Source organism: Erigeron canadensis, chromosome 4, assembly GCF_010389155.1.
Source record: "Erigeron canadensis isolate Cc75 chromosome 4, C_canadensis_v1, whole genome shotgun sequence".
NCBI classification, from domain to species: Eukaryota; Viridiplantae; Streptophyta; class Magnoliopsida; order Asterales; family Asteraceae; genus Erigeron; species Erigeron canadensis.
In genome coordinates, this window is record NC_057764.1 from 28565580 (window position 1) to 28585767 (window position 20188).

At 29.2% G+C, this 20188-nt stretch overlaps 2 non-coding genes across 2 annotated transcripts; both read right to left on the minus strand.

The window, feature by feature from the left end:
* Positions 1-14564: 14564 nt before the first annotated feature.
* On the minus strand, positions 14565-14652 carry LOC122598721. The gene has a single exon (XR_006323710.1). It is a non-coding gene; the product is annotated as a small nucleolar RNA Z159/U59 (small nucleolar RNA).
* An 88-nt stretch (positions 14653-14740) lies between these two features.
* LOC122598722 lies at positions 14741-14831 on the minus strand. Its single transcript, XR_006323711.1, has one exon. It is a non-coding gene; the product is annotated as a small nucleolar RNA Z159/U59 (small nucleolar RNA).
* Positions 14832-20188: the final 5357 nt, after the last annotated feature.

Genomic DNA, 20188 nt, shown 5'->3' on the forward strand with positions numbered 1-20188 from the left:
TAAACATAATATTTTAATACAAGAAGGTGTATAAAGTCACATTCATACACGGATGGTTAGCATGTATCACAACTCATTCATGTTGATTATCAATCTTTATTGGCAAAAAGATATTATTCACAATTCAATTTACGTTAATAAGGTCTTTCGGTCTATTTCTTAATTCACCAATTAATTATTGTTAAGAACCTCATGTTTAGATTTCTATGAACTTTCAATATAGACACGAAAGCATTTTACCACTTTTTATCGCTAAACCTTTTTAACACATGAGTTATAATTCTACCATTTCCCAGAGTATTCATATCGTCCCAAAAACTAAATTAGAAGCATTATTTATCATGTATTGTCATCATGTAAATCACAACATCAAATCACATATAAGGAAGATATTTCATTTGAGCTTGGTACATATGTGATGTAAACAATTTACGCACGAGATCATGCATGTGATTCAAATTATCATTATCCATCATGTATCATGATTATAGTATACTTGGTGTAACTAGATGTGTCCATAAATTTTGACTTATACACGACCAATGAGCACATAACCATGTTACATGTGATCATGCTATTAATTCAAGTTTCATATAATATGACATGTTACATCTTGGACTTGATCATCAATTTTAGAAAGTATTTACCAAATTTGGATTCAAAAACATATCCTCAAGCAAACTTTAACTTTTGAAATAACAAAAGGAAAGAATTAAAGTTGAGTGTATATAACATACCTTGATTGAGGATGGAGAATTGATAAGAAGAATGAATTTGGCGCAATAGATAGAAACCCTAGGTTTTTGATTTGGAAGATTTTTGGCCAAGAGAGGACGAGGATCGGTTTTGATATGAGACAAGTAAGAATAACAAGAAGAGTTACTCTAGAGATAAGATTATGAGGATAGAAATAGATTTCCTAGGGATAACATTTATTTCACACTAGCAAGTAAAAGACAGATGGCGCACGGCTCCAGTTAGAGGCCGTCCATGTCTCAGGGACGGCTCTTGTTCAAGAAACGGCCGTACAGACACAAGGGACGGCTGCAGTTAAATTAAAGGTCGTCCAGACGAAAAGTACGGCTTCAGTAAGCAGCCGTGCACAACAGAATTGCACTAAAATGAATTTCTACTTAAATGACAAGTTCCATCATGCCTAATCTCAATCTAAGTGTGTTACATGTATCCTTTGCCTTTATGAAAATATTCGTTACATTTTCGGTTGTATCAACTTTCTCAATTATGATGGTACCTTTTTGCACATTATCTCTAAGAAAGTGATGTCTAATCTCAATATGTTTGGTTGTATAATGTACCACGAGATTTTTTACCGAGTCTAAGGCACTTTTATTATCACACATAATGGATATTTCATTTAGGTGTTCATAATATTTTAAAAACATTTATTTCATCCAAAGTGCTTGATCACAAGTATGACATGTTGCTAAGAATTCGGCTTCAGTGGTTGAGAGCACAACAAAATTTTGTTTCTTATAAAACCGAGATGTAGTGCCTATACTCACATAAGCACAAACGCCACTAGTAATTTTTCTATCATCAAGGAACTACCTAAGTCAGAATTCACATAACACATAATATTAACGTCATTAGGTTTAGGATACCATAATCTTAGATGCATAGTACCTAAATATTCGTTTAACCGCTTCATGTGACAATTTAGGGTTTTCATGAAATATAGCACATATGCACACACTATACATATTATCCGGTCTACAAGCGGTAAGATACATCAGCAAACTACCAATCATGTCATGCAATCCATAGATTCACCTTTTTCACCATTTAGTCATTTAGTTAATTCTTTAACTAATCAATTCTTGCAATGATCATTATTCCTCCAAATCAAGCATGTTCAATCATTTTAGAAAACATTTTGGATACATGCAGGGATTATGAGATTAGCATGGATGTAACACATATAGACACACACATTCACATAATGTCCTAACATAAAGTAATTTTCATGACATGTGCGTTTTATTGATTTTCTTCATAACTAATCATGCATATCTTCAAAATTTTCAAAATATCACACATTCAAGCTATTGGTGAAGTAAATATGTTCACCAATTATCAACTTTAAGGCAATGTGTGTTTTGTAACATTTTAGTTCTTAATCAATTCTCAAGTCTTGTCAACTTAACACACTTGTGTCGAAATAACTTCCAACCCAAATATTACCACTTAAGGTGACTAGTCAAGAACATCAATGATATTACTTTTCACTTAGTTTACATGGAACCCTAAAACAAGTATGCCTATGGTAGATGATCACTTTAAACATGAAAATATTAGGCCGTTTTATTTTCTTTTCAAGCTTCACTTTTCTTGATTGAATATGCATTTGGAAGTGTGATCATGAGTATAGCTTAACGAGACCAATAGAACACAAAAAAAATATCGAGATAGGAAATTCTCAATCAATCTTGGGGGATGATACGTCAATGGTCAATGTTTTTAGCATCTCTAATAAATACTTTCTCCATACCCACTTTTATGATCGTTTACGACCATTTTAGAAATGTCAAATATTTAAACATCAAATCCATTTTTAAAGCCTATTCTTCTTATTTTCTAATCAAACCTTTGGTTTTCCATAGTGCATAATCAATTGAACTTTATGTGTCCATAAAGTAGTCCCGAAAGTCAGTTTGTACACTTTTAAGCTAAATGCTTATAATTCATCTTAGTGATTTAAAACTCAAACTCAAGACACCAGATCTTGTCTACTTCATAAGCATATTATAACTAACACAATTTCCTTTTTTTTATGTATATATTGACTCAAACTTCAACACCTATGCATGCAATTCACACACGTATTAAAGATAATGCAACCCTAAACATACATACCACACAAAATTATTTATTTCAACATGAATGCACACAAACATATCGGTCAACACAAATGTCACAAACTAAAAATTAATTGAGTCAAGGAGGACTTAGCTTGCTTAGCTCGATGTTAATCATTAGGCTCGTTCTTCACATATTGTCACTTGTGATTTTTTTTCGCCACACTTCATCTTCATGTGAGCAACCATCATTGATTTTTTATTCATCCCTTTTGAGTATGGATTGATACATATACCTATATTTGAAGAACAAACAAGCTATCCATTTGGTACCCATCTTTTCATGGGTCTGAGATTGTTAGCATCAAAGACTCCTACCTTTAGCCATTTTTGTACGACCCGTTTGTTGTGAAAACTTTTACTTGATCTTTTTGTGTAAATATGATTTTCTTCACAATAGTTGTAAAAGCTCATATGGTTTTCATTACTATAATATCTATGATAAAACTTACGTGTCTGAGCTCTTTTCTTCTTTGACGACCATGGTCTTTTGTTCGACAACATCTTTTGACTATTTGTGAAAACACCAAATTTCAATGAAGTTTTATATAGGTTGTTTGGTGTTTGGGATTTTTCAACAATATTAGATGGGTTAGATATAGTCCTAGATTTAAATGGGATCTTATGCAACTTACGTGAAATTTCATGTTTGACAAGCATAAAGTGATTTTTCTTGTTAGTTAATGCTTGATTTGCAAACTCAATTCCACCCTTATTATTAACCAAATTTTGCTCCCTAATCTTAATATTCAACCCACCATCTCTTTTATCAAGTTTCTCACATGTTAAACATGATTGCATTTTTTCTTTTCTAAGCTCACTATTTTCTTTCATCAACATAGCAATCAAATGTTTTTGATCTGCAATCTTATCTTTGAGTGATTTATTTTCTAATTTTAAGAGTCCATTTTTATCACTAACTTTAGCACTCAAAGAAATAAATTTGATATATTCATTTTCTAAATTTTCATAAGAGTGAGTAGTTTCGGAAAATACCTCATCATCATCATCATCATCATCATCATCATCATCATCATCATTGTGACAAGAATTCAAACACACAAGGCATGTAGCTTCTTTGTTCGTCATCATGAGATGAGTTTCCGTCACTTTGAACTTTACTTGCCTTCATTCCTTCCATCTCTTCCAAATCATGCCGTAACTTCTTTGCACAAGTATAAAGCATCAAATTCTTTAATTTGCTTCCGACCAAAGATTCTTGGATGATCGTTAAAGCTTTGTTGTTCAAAGATTTAATTTCTATATTATGTTCATCAAACTCATTTTCTTCTAAAATACATCCCATATCATAATCAATAGATTTCAAGTAAGTAATCATAAAATTTTTCCAATGCAAGAAATTAAGATCTAGGAACATGGGAGGATTTTTCATTGAAAAACCAAATTTAAAATCTTCCATTTTACTCTAAAAACGATTTTTGAAACAACATCAATAGTTTCAAAAAAATCGATTTGTAGAGCCCCGCTATGATACCAATTGTAAGTGCAACCTAGAGGGAGAGTAAATAGGTTGTACCCGATTTTTAACTTGGTTTACAAAACTTTTTGATTAACAATCAATCTTAACTTACTAGTTACAAAACTTGCATGATTTGAACAACAAAGAAGTTAACCCTTGCAGCTATAACAACCAATTGAATCCTTGTGAAGCAAATATGATAACAAGATAATGAACAATAATAAGAAGATAAGGGTAAGAAAGTATATCACCACATGAACACCACGATATATAGTGGTTGGGGTCAGATGTTAACTAATCCGCCTTAATCCACTCCTCGATACACAATCGAGATTTTGTAGCACTGTCTTTCACCAAAACCGGTGGAGAGTCCGCAATACAATCTTGACACTTCAAGATGAGCCAACAATTCCTAACCACTAGGAATTTACCAAGTCTTGACACTTCAAGACATACCAATGATTCCTAACCACTAGGAAATCTTCAATTCTTGACACTTCAAGAATTTTCCCAACTCTAACCACTAGAGTTTATTTTACACCCAAATAATCTTGACACTTCAAGATATAAAGTTTCCTAACCACTAGGAAACACAAGCTCTTGACACTTCAAGAGAATACACAACAATCACACTCACTAGTGTAATTCAATACACAATTTGTAAGCTCTCAATTATTTCACTACATAATCTCCTCACTACAAATTTGACACTCTTGCTAATAATCAATGATATAAGAATGTATGTTTTCAAGAGTTGTAGATGCAAGAGGTGAGTTCCCAAAGTCACCAAGTCTTCAATTTATAGCTCAAAAGTGTTTTATGATCGTTTGACCCGGACGACTCTTAACTGAGGTCGTCCTCAATGGCACATGAGCCGTGCTTCAAACAAGAGCCGTGCCTTACCTGGAACTTCACAAAAGGCCTTGTATATCTCCAATATTGTCTCCACCACAAGAAAGAATCATCCATTTACAAGTTTAACTAAAAGGAGAATAGAAGAAAGAGAACTAGATGTTTACCAAGTATGGATGTTTGGGGAATGGGTAAGTCACATGATATGATATGGAAATGAATCTACACCCCACTTAAACTTCATATATAAATCAGATCTCATCCATATATTGACCAATTTTGACCATTTAATTAACATTGACTTTTGTTGACCTCTAATACTTAGAAAAATTCTAGCCTCCAATTTTTGTGAGAATTCAAAGTGTTTAGATTTAGATTTTAACAATTGCAAACATCTTAGAATGGTAATGTAAGACTTAGGAGCAAGTTTCGGGTCATGAACATATGTAACGAGTGCTCGGTAAATCTCATCAATTGTAAACATCTAGTAAACATCTTAGAACATCAATATAAGCTTATGGAGCAAGTTTGGGTTCACGGAAATGTGTAACGATGGCCCGGTGAAAAACTAGTGAATTGGACAGAAGGAGCACGACCTTTACAGGACATGAGGCCGTCCTCTGGAGCCGTGCTCTGAACTGAGGCTGTGCCTGGGTTTTTCGACAACTTGCTACATTTAACTCAAACTTGACGTTTTCATCATTTTTGGTTCCGAATTAGCGTATGTATGCCCAAATCATTATTAATACCATCTTACACATTCTATAAATTGTTATGGCACATCACACATTGATCGACGCTATAGATAGTGCTACTTTGCGTCTTTATAAAACGTTTTTTAGAATGATGTTGAAGCATGTAAGAATATACGTATGATCAATTATATTTAACACTTACCTTCATGTGGTATGTTCTTAATCATCATCAAAACTAAGGAGTGCCTTATAAATGTTATAACTTTATTAAACCATGTATGCACCAACAGATGATTTCCCTTTAACTTTTGATGATATGATATGAAAATACTATACGTTGTAAGTATATGTTGATATGTTATGATGATACGTTTGCGTTGCAAGTATATGTTGATATGATATGATGATACGTTTGCATTGCAAGTATATGTTAATATGATGCAAAGTGTGGTGGGATGTGGGAAAAAGGTAAGGATGGGTTGATCTTAAGATGTTTGTGGATGATATGTAATGTGACCATGTTTTGATATCTAAAATGTGACGAAGTTTTATGAAAGTAAAACGAAGAACGTTTTATTAAATGTGTGTATCTTACTTAGCTAATTTAATTAGCTAAAACTTGTTTTTATGAAAATGTTTTGTCCTTCAGGATAAGCAGGTTTGAGCTAAGAAAGGATTAGCTCGGTGAGATGGGTAGATGCAATAAAGAAGACTAGCATAGATTGTTGAATGCTTAGACTTCCCTTAGCCTATGTTTTGGCTACTTTGTTTACATTTACGATATATGTCTCTTGAAGTGTTGATGACATTTATGTTTATGCCATAACTTGGATTTTACTTTGACTATTATGATGATGCTATTAGTAACACCAAATTTTAATGAAAGGTACCATCTGTTACGGATGAAACATTTTTTAAGTGATCATTTTCCGCTACGTTTAACGTTGTTTTACAATTGTCTTACTCATTTGGTTGTTAAGTTATAGTGTCTAGAGTAGGAATTATTGTAAAATTTTAGAATTGTACTTTGTACTATTTAACAACTAGCGTCTAGCGTTACATTCTATTAATATAATATACTTTTGCATTTCAAAATAATAATAATAATTATTATTATTATTATTATTATTATTATTATAGATGGTAGTTTCATGAGTTGTCATGTTCATAAAAATATGTATTTTCTATAATCTATATCTATAATTTATAATACCTTATAAAGCAAAAGAACCTTTTTTTTCTATTTAAACATTCAACCTTTGAAATACCAATTTTATCTTTAAAATTATAGTTATTTATATTAAATGAGTATTGTTATTATTATAAACACCACAATAAATTTTTCTTTCACTTTGTAAAGGAATATCATAGCTTAATATTGAATTTTCTAAAATATCAAATCCTAGACCTATTCCCCCCCCCCCCTCCTCTCTCTCCTCGTGCTCACCACCAACTAGGCCGCTAATCACCACCTTTCGTCGTTGTCGCATCATGCGGGTATCCGTTTACTTTTCACAAAATTCAAAAGGTATACTTTTTATATGGAAAAGACCTATTATTAGATTAATTAAATTGATTAGATATATATGATATTTAGGGGTGTAATTGAGCCAACACAATTCCAAGCTCGAGCTTGACTCGATTGTAAAACTCGAAGCTCGAAACTCTACTCGAGCTCGACCGAACCTTTATTTTCAAGCTCGAGCTCGCCTTACGTGTTGACACTTTATATCTCGACTCGGCTCGACTCGATTAAGAATTAAAATTAAGTTTTAAATCAAACTAGTTTTGTAGGCTACATTTTATCTTCAGTGACCAACACAATATTTTACCTGTAAAAATGTGTTTTCCTCGTTTCAAAAAACATAGAATCATTCTTGCTAAAAGATCCGCATGACGCTACTAGATTCAAAAATGCATAACAAGAGTTCTACTCCATATTTTTACCCCATTCCAGTGGCCACGTCAAGCTAACACATAAGCCTACATTTAATTTTCAGTGATCAACAAGTGAATAATCTAGTATAGGAATGTTTTACACGTTGCAAAATCAAAGACATAATCTATCCAATTTTGTTTTCACTAACACTCATCAAAATATTCATGCACCCAACTAGAAACCCCTAAATTGATTAGATTTCAAGAATCCTAACTTGTATTAAAGTAATTAACTCAATATAAAGAAAACCCCCAATTTCTCAAATTCAAGAACCCTAATTTCAAATGATAATTTAGTAAGAATCAAAATTAAGTTAAAGTAATTTTACCTTCAAAGAAATAAACTAAAATTGAGATTAAAATTACACTTTTCTTCTCCTTTTTTTCTTCTTGAAAATCAACCCACATACCACCACCACACACACACTCTATTTCTCCCAAAATTAGATGCTCAAACCTTAAAGTGTGATTTATTATCATAATTTAGGAGTTTCCTTTGGTTGAATTAAAAATGGAATTGCTTGAATGAAAGTTTATTAGAAAAAAAGATTAAAAAGAAGATAGGTGGAAACATGAGTAAGAAAGTTAGGTTCTGCCTTCTCTTCATGATGCCACACATCAAATGAAAATTAAGTAGGTAAAATACATGTTATCTGCTAAAGTTTTCAACTAAATTAAACCTATATTTAAAAATAAATTACTAGAAAATTATTTTAATGTCAAAACTATAGTAAAGATTAATTTTCATTGGCCTAAAGTTTTAGGATGTTTCAATATACCTTGTATAAATAATTTTGGTTATATTTTATCTCTAAATATATATAAAAGAAAAATTTTTATTCATAATTGGAAAAGTTTAGACCGTTTGATAAAACTTTCAATTAGAGCCATTAGATGATAATATCATAAACCTTATTTAACTTTTTAAAATTTTATTTTATTTTAATAAATTTAAGTTATTATTTTCTTATGTAAGGTTATAGACATTAATAATTAATGTTTTAATGATATAATTATTAAAACTAATATTTTTATAATTTACATGATTGTATATCTTTAAAATTAATTTTTAATGTTTTTACAAGTTTTTATTTTTTAATGTAATACGTTTTTATAAACTAAATTATTATCCCACGTAATACGCGAGAAAAATATATAATCAATGTGAAGTTATCATTTTATAAAATCATAAATTGAAATATAAATAAAAGATGATGTTGAAAAATTATGATTATAAATAAAAATTATCTCATGAAGTTCTTAAAACTTAGACCAGATCATAACGTTATTAAGTCTATTCTTTATAACTATATTAAAATTAAATTTTAGAGCAATTAGGAGTTAAAGGGTTTTAGAGTTACATTAAATAAAATGTTTAGAGTTTTAGAATATTTCTATCATTTTATCTTACTAATAAGTTTTAACTCTCTAAATATTAAATAGATAGAAACCTTAATATTTATTTGATGTTGCTTCATGTATAAAAACAGTTCAGTAATTTACAATTTAATATTGGAAACAACTTAAATGTTATATTTGTAAGAAGATACATCATTTCGTTTAATTTATTAAAGTATAAAGATTAATTTTATTTTTTTCAACAATAAATTAGAAATAACATTATCATGTTAATCTAAGGGTTATGATTAATTACTCTAATGGTTCTTGTATCTCCATAAAATAATTTTAGCAACACATGTTAGATTAAGCAATATAAAGAAATATTGTATACAAAAAAAATATTACAATAGATAAAATACAATATATGCATTCAATGTTTCAAAATTATATTCCTTTAATTTGATTTTACCAATATTTTTTACATTTAAATTTACATATTAAAGTATTCGTCTTATTTTAAACATGTCATAACCAACTTGTGTACTTGACATAGACATAGGAAAAAGTGAAGGTGATGTTTTTAAGCACCTAAATTGTGTGAAATATCTCTCACATGCTAATTTTTTAATATTTAATGTACAATACAAAAACAAGTGGCCCCCGTATTTTTTTATGGATTAAAAAATTAACATGTGAGGAAGATTTCACCCAACTTAAGTGTCTAACAGCATCACCTTCACTTTTTTCAATTTAAGTTATTAAACATGTGACTAAGTTATGTTATTTAACATAATTACAACTAAATAACTTTAATTATTAATTATAGTAATAGTTATAGTAAAAGTGTGTTAAACATATTATTATAGAAATAGTTTTTCTCATATTCATTTACAGTTTTTTTGTTTTTCATATTTAATCTATACTTTTATGTTTTCCTTATAAATTTACACTTTTTATCTCTTATATTTATTTTAAAAGAGATATATTTTATCTAAAGTTGAAGAACTAATATTGTGTTTACTACATAATAAATTTGATAATAATACGGTTATTTTGATACAAAGGCTGTAACTAAAATTTTGAATTTATCTAGCGATACTTGCTTTTATATAAAAGAATTTAAGATTCTGTCATATATTGTAGATTATATATAAATATATCAAGTGAAATGATATATCATTCTAAAAGATGTTTTTAATTATATAATTCTCAAAAAGACATTATCTTCATATTTTATAAAAAAAAATCAAATATCAAATTACTAACTTAAACTATAATATATATCTATTCAATAAATCAACATATTATTACAATAACCAAACTACACCAAAGTCATTAAATATTATCCCGACTAATTTAAAATAAATTTTCATAATAAAAATTAGACACAATTATACAAATATATAATCACAGTATATATTATTAATTGATAGTTTTATCATTAAGTTTTAAAGTGAGTTTTAAAATATATTTATTTGGAAAAAGTATAAGTGTCATTATAGTTTAACAAAATGGACATGCGGATATATGGTTAATAATGGAGCACTAAGGCGTTGTTAAGGTTCGAACCTAACATGAGCGTAACAAAACTGAAGGTGTTAATCATTTATCTAATCTGCTTTTCAAAAAAAAAAAAAACTTAAATAAATTAAAATGAAAATGGAACGATAACTTTGGGATGCATAGACTTATGTATTTTTTTTTAACTAAGAACAATAATATGTTTTTATTAGTTATGCTTAGTATTAAAAATGTTGTGTATATCCATTATAAAGGCTTAAAGTTAGTCAATGTATAAATACTTTTTAAATGTTTGTTTTATAATCATATAATTGTATATTATTCAACTGAGTCTGGATATTTTTGGTTTTTAAAATCTCATGATAATTATGTATAAACTTAGGTGAATTTCAATAAAATTCACTTGCTAACTTGAAGTTCATAAAAGAAATATAATGATACGAAATACCCTTTTAAATCACAATTAGCAAAAGATGAAATGCTCAATAGTCCGTCAAACATCACGATAACTAAATAGATGTAAAATCTTTGCTTTTTTAAGTTTGAACCAAGGTCCGTGTAGGCCAAACCTTCACCTACTACTGGGGTATTGCCACAATGATATTTTTTTATGTTTATTTTTTGCGAAAAAATCTATAATTTTTTCACTAACATTACATTTCAAAATATATAAATAATGTAGGTAATTACTCTAGACTCTCACAATTTTATGAGTGATTTAGTTGGTACCAAGATAGATGTTCATTGTATGTGGCTCCAATTATGAAAGTCACAGTGGCCTCTGGGAAAACATGAAATTATTTAACTAATGTGATTTTAGATATACCCTAGTTGAAGGTTTACAACTCGTCACACTTATAATGGTTTATTTGTTAGATAGTTAATATAATTAACGTGATTTAAGGGTATAGTATATTGATTGAAATATATCCCGTAATCTTTATAATTTTAAGGATAATTTTAAACATATATATATATATATTATATAGACAATCAAATAAAAACACGGTGAGAACACTTAAAAATTATATTCTGATGCATTAAAAGTTCATAAAACTAACATAATGCATAACTAATTATCATTATTTAAATGTTTAACAACACATTGATCCGTCAAAATCGAAAAAATCATGTTTTTTTTTTATGCATCATTTTGATGAATATGCATCCAAGATGGATGCACAAAACAAAAAATGTGATTTTTTCGATTTTAATGTATCAATTTGTTGTTAAACACTTAAATAATTATAATTAGTTATGCACTATGTTAGTTTTATAGACGTTTAATGCATTAAAGTGATATATTTAAGTATTCTCACCAAAATATTACCCTATATAGATATATATGTATATATATATATATTTTAGCATTCAGTATACGATATTAGAAAACTGTTGCTATATATTTGTTAGTGTTGGATATTATGTAATTGATTGAATAGATTGTTAAGCTTTCATAAAATCTCAGTAAAAAATGATGGAAACTTGGATGGTGAACATGTAAATGTATTAAAAAAATCATAAATTGTAAAAACCATAAACCGTAAATATTCAAAACCATAAATTGGAACGTACGTACACAAGTTTTCTTTTAAACAATCATTTTTGTTGATAAAATATTTCTAAATTTATAGATAACTAAAATAATATATTTTAACTTTATTAAATACATATTGTTATATTTGACAAATTACATAAAGTAAATGGACTAATGTTGTGCTAACTTAATAATAAATTTGATAATGATCTAATTATATTGATCTAAAAGTTCTAACTAAAAGTTTAAACTCATCTAATGATTTTTGTTTCATCATAAAAAAATTTAAGACCTTGTTATATATATATTGGTAGAATCTCATAAAAATAAATATAGTTTTCTTTGTATTCTATACTTTCATTTAACATAATTATATATGATAAAAATATCTCTATATTATCTTTTAAACGTAGGCCAATTTCTTTGCTGCTCTACAACAAAAAATGTTCACATGAAAAACACAACGGCAAAAATAATCATCTATCACCATTTAATTTACTAAAAAACAGTTGCTATAATAACTTATTCACCAATCACGGTTCTCAATTTTTTAAAGGACTTTTATTTTCAAAATTGACTTTAACTTACATTTTTTTAGGTTTCTATCACAAATTTACATTTTTAACCAATAATTCTAACATAATAAATAAAAGTAATATATATCTTTGATAGAATAATAGATAATATATATCTTAATAGTATGTTCTATTATATAAATTGAACGTTATTTAAAAAAATATTTGAATATAAAACTCAAATTTAATATATATACATATCAATTTTTTAGTAGAAAAAATAATAAAATAGATTTTATTACATAATAAATTAAGATCTAATATTAATAACATCGTAATAAAAAAAAAAAAGTCTTTATGTAATGATACAGGTAGTCATGAGAATCAAGAGTTGACACACTGATGGAGACAGGAAAATAAATTGGTTTCCTAAACGGGCAAAACAAAAACCAAGTGTGATCATAACCGGTTCGATTATTGGCTAAACAGCCAGTCATTAACCGGTCTGACAATCCTACATTTTGAATCGGTTATAGACCAAAAATTCAAAATTTTCGACGTAATTCAACTTGAGAAAACTTAATAGTCAAATTCAAAAATTAACAAGCTTTTAACTAGTTAAATTTTGCATTTAATTACCAAATTTTTTCACAATTCAATTATGTCGTAAATATTGAATTAACAGTTTATCACCGATTCAATCACAAAATTATTGAACCGGTTACTGGCCAACAGTTAGACAAATAGCTAGAACAGTTATGTTCAAACCTGGTTTTAAATGGTTAAATAACCATTTTTCCTAACTGTAGTTCTTTTTTCACCTTCGGCTATGAGGTCTTCATTGTCAAGACTACCTATTATTGTCCATTACAAAAACTTTTTTGTTTTGGTTTTTGCAATATAAATTTGACTTCTATTAAAAATTTATTACAAGTTAAGACTAGCTCATAACTTAAAAATAAGTAAAACATATGCTTTAAAAACCCAAAGAGTACCTCATCATTAACAACAAAAACACAGAATTATTTCTAAAATACAAACACATTCTTAACAACATATACAGAAAAGAAGAAAACATGCTTTAAAGTTTGAACTACAATTTAGTTAAATGTGGCCTTCAGATTCAAGTAGTCAAGACTAACCGGGAAAAAAACAAAGTATAATATAATTAAATGTGGCCTTTAGATTCAAGTACTCAAACATGAAAACAAAGGTTTTACAAAACACACTTACAGATTAAAAGTATAATATATTTTTTAAATTATTAACATTTATTGCCCTTCAAAAACTTATTTATGCCCAGAATTAATGGAACAATAATGAAGAAAAAACTCATTAATTTTGTGGTTTTTTTAATTTTAGAATTTTTTGTATATATTTTCTTTAAACAAAAATACTCAGTATGCTTTTTGTTGTAAAAGGGTCATATGGGTGGGCGACGCCATTCTCCATTCTAAAAGGAGAATATGAGGGGAAGCATGTTTCTTCCTACTACTAGAAGTATATTGGTTTTTCTTTAATAATAAATATATGTTCTTCTCATGGCCAGTCCCAAATGGTAATTGCAGAAATTCTGCTACCCAAGGCGATAGGATATGACAAGTCCCTTTTCTAATTTTTCTCCATGGGAATCAATAAAGGCTCAACCATTACGAAAAACCAAAGGGATCTCTTTTCGACTATTTATTTATTTTGAGTTTTACGAATACTATATATAAATTCGCCCCAATCTAATTTAAACAGTCGATAAAACAAAAAAATTGTACCTAAAAAAATGAAAACTATTTATATAAAAAAAAAACACAATAAGCTTCTTCAGTTCAGGTCTCCAATAATTGTTTCCGCATGAATAATCTCGGAAGAACGAAAGTTATTATTTTGAATCATCATCAGAAGCTTTTTATCCTATAATATCATAATAGATATAAAGAATTGAAAATATATAAATATATATACTATATACATATGAAAATAAATATATAAGAATCTCTTCAGTTCAGGTCTCCAAAATATTTTCAACATGCTTATTAAATCAGAAGAACGAAAGTTATTATTTGTTGATTCATCATCAGAGACCATATATAAATTCGAGTAAACAAAAATTGAAATAATAGATAAATAAAAATTGTTAACCTGTTAGACGGTGGATTTATGAGAATATTGAATTATGTGTGTTTTGGGAAGGAGGGTAAGGAATTTATAAGGTAAAACCCTAATTTGGTGTATGAGTGTAGGGTTTTTAGGATTGTAGTGTGGGCTTGTTTTTAGGCTGGGATGGGCTGGGCTGGGTTAGTATGTGATGATTGTGGATTGGGTTTTAATCAGAATATATAAAAACTAACATGTATTCCTTTTTATATTAGCATTTTTCTTTGTTTTATATTTTTTCATTATCTAACCAACCTTTTTGCTAATGTTATATATACATTTTAGCCTAAAATATAATCAACGAACGTGTATAATAAGAAGGAGCATGTTGGAGAAAACACGAAAAACTAACATCCAGACATTATATTGACACCATCTAAAGTTGATTTCTAACTTCATCGGTAAAGTTGAAGGAATTTTACCCTTAAATTAAAATCAATGGTCAAGATTCAAAAATCAATTTTGAATTTTAACCATTAACTTTAATCCAAAGACCAAAATCATTCAACTTTACCTATAAAGTTAAAATCAACTTTAGAAGATCTCTGTCTAATAATTTTCATTTTCTATTATTACTTGGTACCCATTTTAAATAAAAGCACACGATTGTTATTGTAACATTCCAATTTGATATCTATATGTGGTTGACTCACGGTTTGAAAAACTTATTTAAGTTCTCTCATTTCATAAATGAAGTAAATGATGTCCTTAAGTCTTCTGAAAGAGCTAAAGAAGATTTATGCCTTCCAACCAGGTGTATTAATTGGATCGGATGTATGGACTAAATTTGTAGGAGTTGCAAAGCCTGATGGCGAAAACAAAGTTGCTTTACCCATAAGGTATTATCTTGTTTCAGGTCAATTATTAATAAAACGTGTGTGCAACAATAAAGACTTAAAAGGTAAAGAAGAGAAGTCAAAGACTTTAGGACCTAAAACTTTCAGAGGCTCATAATTTTGTAATATGATAAACATACTTTTGATAAACATATCTAATAAGATTTTTAAAAACTGAGTTCTTACCTAGTTAGAGTTAATAATATGATAACATTCTTTAATAGATATGTTTATCAAAAATATGTTTATCTATTAAGGTTATAAAACGAGTTTCTATCTAATTAGAGGTAATAATATGATAAACATACTTATGTATCTTTATATATTGATTTGAATTTAATTTTTGGTATGAATAATTTTAAAAGGTGACTAATGGTTCTTACTTTCCTCAACATTTTTGTAACTGTTGTTTATAACATATATCTTATGGTTATGAGCCTCTGAAAGTTTTTGGTACTAAAGACTTTGAATTCTTTTCTTTATCCTTAAGTCATTATTCTCTTACACATGTTTTATTAAAAGTTGACCTGGAACAAGATAATACCTCACTGGTAGAGCAACTTAATTTTCGCCACCGGTCTTTGAAACTCCCACATATTTTTAGTCCCTACATCCAATCCAACTAATACACGTGGTTTGACGGCATGAACCTTTTTTAGTTCTTTTAGAAGACTTTAGGGCATCATATGCTTCATCTATGAAACATGCGAATCTAAATAAGTTATTCAAATCGTGAGTCAACTACATGAAGACATCAAATTGGAATGTTAAAATAACAATCATGCTTTTATTAAAAATGGGTACCAAGTAATAATAAAAAGTGGAAATTATTAGAATTTTTTTTTGTAAAGTTAGTTTCGATTCAGACGTGTTGGAAACAATTTTAACCAACAAATCGCTAGACCTCCAACCCCCTCCTCATAGAAAATATCTTGAGATGAGAAAATAGTAGTATGAAATCAGTACAGAAAACATAACTCACACTTTTAACATTAATTAATCTCGAGGCTACTTCCAAAGTTGGATATAAGGTGTAAGCTTTCACTTAACAAAACTTAAGATTATATTATACTCCGTAATACTTATGAAAATAAACAATGATAGCATCTAAATTTACTCTCACTAGAAAAATTCATGAAATAGACACATAGTTAAAAAATTTTCCATGATCAACCTCAACGAAAACATAGATGTTACCACCAATATAGATAACAAATCAGAATCGAATTGACCTCTAATCTAAACACTACAAAGTGATCATTTTGCTTTCAGATAATCTAATAGTCATTCAAACTAAACACCGTAACATGATTTCTCTACATTTTAAGAGCACAAATGAAATAAGAGTTTTTAAAAGCAATGTCAAACACACTCAAATAAATAAATAAAAACATACTATGATTAAACATAATTGGGGATGGTCTTCACTCTTCATAATTAAACTTTATGTTTTATACCAATAAAAGTTAGACATTTGTCATCTATGAAATTGAGACTATACATGACCACTTAACATCCCTACGAATAAGCTAGATTTTTGTCATGTGTTTTGAGCCAACTGGTCAACCGACTACCTACGACTACGTACCACCCTTACCAAGACCGTATATGACTACTAAATGTGTGTTCAGCCAACAACTACCACGAACCACCCCACCCACCCGCAACCATCTACGACTATCCATGATAAGTTAAATTGAGTCGATTATTATTAAATCAAGGTATCGGGCTAGGATTCTCCCATTACCATTTTTATGCATTTAATCAATATTTTTTATGTCTACGTTTGAGTGTTTCAAATTATACTTAGTAAGTATAGTGGGCCATTCACAAATAAAAGTGTCTAACATTTATCCAAAATCATCTTGGTAAACAAGTATACAAATGAGATTTTTCATGTTCGGGTTAACCGGGGATGACAAGTCATTTTTTTGGCTCAGATGTATTAACCGGATTTCCCTAGTCACCCTCAAAATATTTGCCTAGGATGAAAGTGTACCTTGAAACCTCTTACGAAGAAACAAGACTCTTTTGACACTAGACAAGTTGGTGATGGGTAAATGAATATCTTGTTGATTGGAGTAGAATTAAAGGGTTTTTACACATATTGTAGATAAGATGGCGATGCAATTTACTCTTATATTGTTCACCTGAATGTAAAAACAACTCTCTCATGACCAACATAATTGCAAGCTCACTTTCATGTTTATCATCTTAAGACATACCAATATGGTACAAAACATTAAATCAGTGTTTGAGTAGCAAAAATCATGAAAGTAAAAAAGAGAAAAAATGATAATACTATGAAATGCTAATGAAAAGAGGTAAAGGAAAATTAGAGGTCTAAGCTTTTGATGGATAAAATGTATAAAATTGGAATTTTTTTATCTTCACTCTTCATTTTACACTTAAATTATAAAGAAGATATGATAGACTTATCGACGTCGATGAAGGTGAGTGAAGGTAGAAAATATGCCACATCTATCAAAAATTTAAAGGAATGGGGAGTTTGAATGTACTTTGAAATGACATGTTCTTATTGGTGGTTGGATGTGGGTAGTGAAGGTACTTGAGACACCGCTCCGACCATTCCACCAACCAAAATTTTAAATTAAACTAGCTTTTGTACCTGGACGTTGTCAGGATAAACATAGCGGTACCTAAAATTTGCAATGTATATAAGATCGATGACATATATAAAGATAAACATTACAAAAATGCATCATAAAGGTAAAACAAGTACTTCTTAAAAAAATAAAAAAATTGTGCAAAAAGACTATTTAATAAATAACTTTCTTGTTAGCTGTAGATAACAAATATTAAATTTGTCGGCATTAATGTGCCACATCCACTAAAATTTTAAAAAGAATAGTGAGTTTAAAGGTACTTTAAAATAACATGTTTTTATTGGTAGGTGGGTGAAGGTAGTGAATGTACTTGAAGAACCAACCTAAGTTATATACTTAAATATTTTTATTGCATATTTTGAGTCCTAATATATTGTAATGATTTTGTAAAGATTTGGTGATGACAAATCTAACAAGAAACACTTATGACATCTTTTATGTTCTTATAATCTAATATTAGTAAACAAGTATACGAATGAGATTTTCCAAGTTCGGGGTAACCGGGGGTGACAAGTTTTTTTTTTTCTTTTTTGCTCGGATGTGGTTAATCGGATTTCCCAGTTACCCCCAAAATATTTGATTAGGATAGAATTCGAACTTGAAACCTCTTACGAGGAAACAAGACTCCTTGACACTATACAAGTTGTCATTGTTGCACAACTCCCTCGTTTAAGCTGAGCACTCCCCGAGTAATCGCTACAAGCTAGAGCGCCAGGTCAGGGATTTACTCCGAGTACTCCCCCTCTTGGCCGCTTTGACCCCCTGAGTACGCCCAACTCCGCAATCGACCGACTTAGGATCAACTAGCAACTTATACAACCTTGCTAAGTTGGTCATGGTTAAATGAATATCTTTTTGAACCGAGTAAGATTAGAGTTTTTTACACATATTGTAAAAGTTGATGGTGGTAATTTACTCCCATTTTGTTTACCTGAATGTTCGAAAACTCTTTCATGATAAAAAAAAAACAACACACACACACGCATACTTACAAGCTTACTAGCATGTTTATCATCTTAAGACATACTATTGTGATACAAGACATCAAATCAAACTTTGAGTAGTAAAAAACATGAAAGTAAAAAAAGAGAACAAGTGATAATACCATGAAAATGTGAATAACAAGAGGTCGAAGAAAAGGAGTGGTCTAAGCTTTTGATGAATGAAATGTATAAAAATGAAGTTTTTTTTTTTTTAATCTTCTTTCTTCTTTCTTACACTGAATTTATAAAAAAGATGTGATAGGCCTATTGACATTAATGAAAGTAGGTGTAGGTGATAAATATATCACACCTATCAAAAATTTAAACAAATGGAGAGCTTGAAGATAATTTGAAATGACATGTTCCTATTGGTGGGTGGATGAAAGTAGTATAGGTTGAAATACCATATCCTAGCCTAACTTATATATCAAATGTGGTTGATATGCATCAACCCGTAAAGATTAATATATATATATATATATATATATATATATATATAAACGATACCCACAAGGAGTTGACCTAGTGGTAAGAGAAACACTTGTGACCTTGAGGTCCCAAGTTCGATTCTCGCTTAGAAAAAGAACAATTTTTTTAAGGTACCAATTACCAATGAAGCCTGGACCTACATGTGAAGTTCTAAAGACGCGGGTTCGATCTTTCGGGATGCCTAGATCATGTGAGGATTATGATGGAGGTATTTACCGATATCATATGACTTATACAGGATGAGTCGATAGTTATCCAATTGTCATACCGGGGCTAGGGTTCTCCTCATTACCTACATTTAAAAAAAGTTAAACGATCTAAAATAAGACTTTTAAAATTCAATCCATTAC